This window comes from Crocuta crocuta, unplaced genomic scaffold (genome assembly GCF_008692635.1).
Source record: "Crocuta crocuta isolate KB4526 unplaced genomic scaffold, BGI_CrCroc_1.0 scaffold546, whole genome shotgun sequence".
In the NCBI taxonomy this organism is placed as follows: Eukaryota; Metazoa; Chordata; class Mammalia; order Carnivora; family Hyaenidae; genus Crocuta; species Crocuta crocuta.
In genome coordinates this window covers 1,227,425-1,231,587 of record NW_027527441.1, presented here as the reverse complement: position 1 = coordinate 1,231,587, position 4,163 = coordinate 1,227,425, and positions in this window count along the sequence as shown.

The following is a 4,163-nucleotide window of genomic DNA, read 5'->3' as shown; positions in this document are numbered from 1 at the left end:
GTGGGGGGGAGGGGGGGATGGGCATGGAGGGGGACACTTGTGGGGATGAGCACTGAGTGTTATGTGGAAACTAATCTGACAATAAACTATTTGTAAAAAAAAAAAGAAATTAATGATAGACTTTTAAAATATTACTTTGGCTTTAATGAGAAAAATAGCTTCTCTAGACAAACCGCTTAGGAGGCTATTGTCATTGGACCATGATAAAGATGAGGATGGTTTGGACCAGAGGAGGAGAGATGGAGGCGGTCATATATCATATCCAGGAAATCTTTTTTGAAAGTAGAATCAACAGGGGCGCCTGGGTGGCTTAGTCAGTTAAGCGTCCGACTTTCACTTAGGTCATGATCTCGCAGTTCGTGGGTTCGAGCCCCGCGTTGGGCTCTGTACTGACTGCCAGCTCAGGGCTTGGTGCCTATTTCAGAGTCTGTGACTCCCTCTCTCTCTCTGACCCTCCCCTGCTCACACTATCTCTCTCTCTCTCCTAGAAATAAATTTTAAAAAAAGTTTAAAAAATTTTTTGAAAGTAGAGCCAACAGTACTTACTAATGGGTTTGATGTGGTAGGTGATGGAGAATAATAAGAAAAAGGAAGACTTCTAGATCTTGGGCCCAAGTAATTAGATTGAAAGGGTCATAAGTAAGGTGGCAGACACTAGTGAAGGATGAATCTGAGGGGGTTGGTGTTTGACATATGTTAATTGATGGTTATGAAGCATTCAGGTAGTAATGTTAAGTAGGAAGTGTGAGACGTGAAGGGAGGTGGTGATGGTGGTGGTGGGAGGTAAATTAGGATTCTCAGCATATCTTAAACTCTGAGACCTTCTAAGAAGAGCAAGAGAATCTAGCAGAGGAACCTGTGAAGGAGCAAAAAGTGAGGTAAAGGAGCCAGCAGCATGTGGTTCAAGGATGTTAAGTGAAAAAGTGGTTCATAGAGGAATGGAAACAGTGCAAATATTAAGGCACTTATAGATTTCTTTTTTAAGTTTATTTATTTTGAGAAAGAGAGCATAGGCATGCGAGCAAGCAGGGGAGGACAGAAAGAGGGAGAACAGAGAGTCCCAACCAGGTTCCACACCATCAGCACAGAGCCTGATGCAGGGCTCAAACTCACAAGCCATGAGATCATGACCTAGCCGAAATCAAGAGTAGGACACTTAACCAACTAAGTCACCCAGGCACCCTGGCATTTATAGACTTCTAAACAAGCTGACAACTATATCCCAATTAATGGCCATCAGACTAAAATGGTACAAAAGTGTTATAGGCGAAGAAACCAAAGACCTCGAATGGGCATATCCATCACACCAGAACACACCATTTCTCACTGTAGCAGTTGCTTATTACTTTCCCCCAACTCATTTACTCCCAAACTAAAAACACACTTATCTCTATATATCTTTAAATTCTTTTTTTTTCTTTTTTTAAATATTTTTATTTATTTCTAGGAGAGAGAGAGAGAGCATGAGCAGGGGAGGGCCAGAGAGAGAGGGAGTCACAGACTGAAACAGGTTCCAGGCTCTGACTGGCAGTCAGCACAGAGCCCGACACGGGGCTCGAACCCACGAACCGCGAGATCATGACCTAAGCGAAAGTCAGACGCTTAACCGACTAAGCCACCCAGGCGCCCCTATTTCTTTAAATTCTGTAAAAATAATTTAAAAATTCAAGCAGAAATCCCCTCAAACCACATCAGGAATTCAAGCATCTATTCCATTTGCAACTGTCCACCTCGACCTATGATTTCATGTACAGAATAGGGGCACTGGAGAAGCCTGTAAGTTGCACAGATTTAGGGTGAGCCTGTTGATAAGTAGAAGGAGGAAAAGCAGAAATACATTCTATTATAGGATGAACAGTGTGAGAGACAAGGAAAGGAAATCAGACAATGTATATTAAAAACATAAAGTGGGCTACGTGGGTGGCTTAGTCTCTTAAGCTTCCAACTCTTGATTTTGGCTCAGGTCATGATCTCATGGTTAGTGAGATTGAGCCCCACATTGGGCTCTGTGCTGACTGTGTGGAGCCTGCATTGGATTCTCTCACTGCCCCTACCCTGCTCACAAACACACATGCTCTTCCTCCCTCTCTCTCTCTCAAATTGAATAAAGTTAAAAAATAGGTAAAGCAGCATACCAACCAAATAGATAATTGTTTTGTGTTCAGCTACAAGGAGCTCTCCAGCAGATGCTGAGTTCCATAACACAAGAGCTAATGATCGTATTTACAGTGTCTCTCACAGTATTTGGTGAACTACAGGCTCCCCATGAATATCTTTCAAATAAATAATGGAAGTTTTTTCTTGGTGAAAAGCATGCCATTTTGGAGCTACAGGGCATCTTAAAGACTGTCCAGGACAACTCCTTGTACAGTTATGAAAAATTGTTCTCAGAGAGGTCACGTAATTCACCGAGTACCATCCCGTGATACTGAAAGCAAAAAAACTATAAAATTTGGCTCCAAAGATGGATTAGGTATTCATCAGCAAGTACTCGTGGAACTTAGATTTGATATGTGACATTTGAAAGAGCTCCTCTTCAAATTTTGAGTTGATAAAATTCAAAATGAACAAATCAGAATGTCTAACCTCGTTTTCCAGATCAAAGATGGGGGCAGTTTGAATTGAAAGAGTCTCCCAAGGAATGATTTTGCTGATGAAAAGTAAGGATGGGGAAAGAGAGAAATTATTTTATACTATTTTGTACAAAAGAGCAAGTAAAACAATTAATTGATTAAATTTTAGATTATTAGGAATGAATAATGTGACGGATTAATCCATAGAGATGGAAGAGAATAGTTTGGGGCAGTTGTGATTGGGTTTGGTACTGAGCTAGGACCTTTGTTAAAACTTAGAAAACAGGGGCGCCTCAGTGGCTTAGTCGGTTAAGCGTCCGACTTTCGCTTAGGTCGTGATCTCGCGGTTTGTGGGTTCGAGCCCCGCGTCGGGCTCTGTGCTGACTGCCAGCTCAGAGCCTGGAACCTGTTTCAGAGTCTGTGACTCCCTCTCTCTCTGGCCCTCCCCTGCTCATGCTGTCTCTCTCTCTCTTTCCTAGAAAAAAAAAAATTAAAAAAAACTTTACAAAACATATTTCATGTATACCTATTTTCTCTCTCCCTGATATGTACCAGTTATGTGTTGTTAGTCAGATTACTAAATACTTAAACTTCAGAATCTTTCTCTGAAAATTGGGGGATGTGATGATTGCTACTGGGGACTGAATGCAATAATTCATGTGAAGTACTTCATGCCTTCAGCACTCACTCTAGGTAACGTTGTCAAAAAATAAGCAAGAAGTACCACCTACAGTGAGAAGATTGGGCACCGACTCTGGTACATTACAACCTTGGTGCCCATGCTCATTCCTCTTCTTCTCCATGTATCTGTAAGGAAATGATTCCATATCTTTGAACTTCACTTCAAATATTCATAGTAATGACTATATCCCGGGTTCTCCGCTAGAGTTGAGAAATGTACGTCAAAAAACTAGCACTTAATTACTCTTTCTCTGTGTGGCTGGTTCCCCTGTCACCCTGCTTGTGCCTCTTCCTGATCCTGGTAGCACCCCCTTCCCCTGGTGGATCACAACCCAGAGCTTATTCCCAAATAACCTGCCCCATAGGATATCAGTCAAGCCCTTCAAACATATGGGCTAAAAACACTCCAAATTGTTATTTCTCCCTTAAGGTATGCATTTTAATGGCAATCCTTGAAAACCTAAAAGCCTTAAAAACCAAAAGAAATCAATGTTTAATGGTGGAATTTGAAGCATTATGACAGGGGAGAAGGAGCTGAAAGGGATTTTAGATTTCACGGAGTGCAACCAATTCATCTTCTGGATGAGAAAACTGAGAGAGAAAGAAATGCCAGGTGCTGCCCAACAGCCCCCAGCCCATAACTCAGGCAGAAACTCAGACTATCAGGCTCATAATAAGCTGCTGTGCCAGAAGTGCCAAGTGTTCTGAGAGGAACCTTAGCAGCAACCAAATACTATGATAGGATAAAATAGGCAGAGAGGGAAAGGTTAGGACGTGAGGCCTGAGTGGGGAAAAACACCTATTTTGGAACAATGCTGGGACTGTCTGACCACAGCAAACCCCCTCAGGCATAAGATTCCTCTTAAGAATGTGACAGACCCCACCTATTCCCTCCTCAGGTTCCCCTCA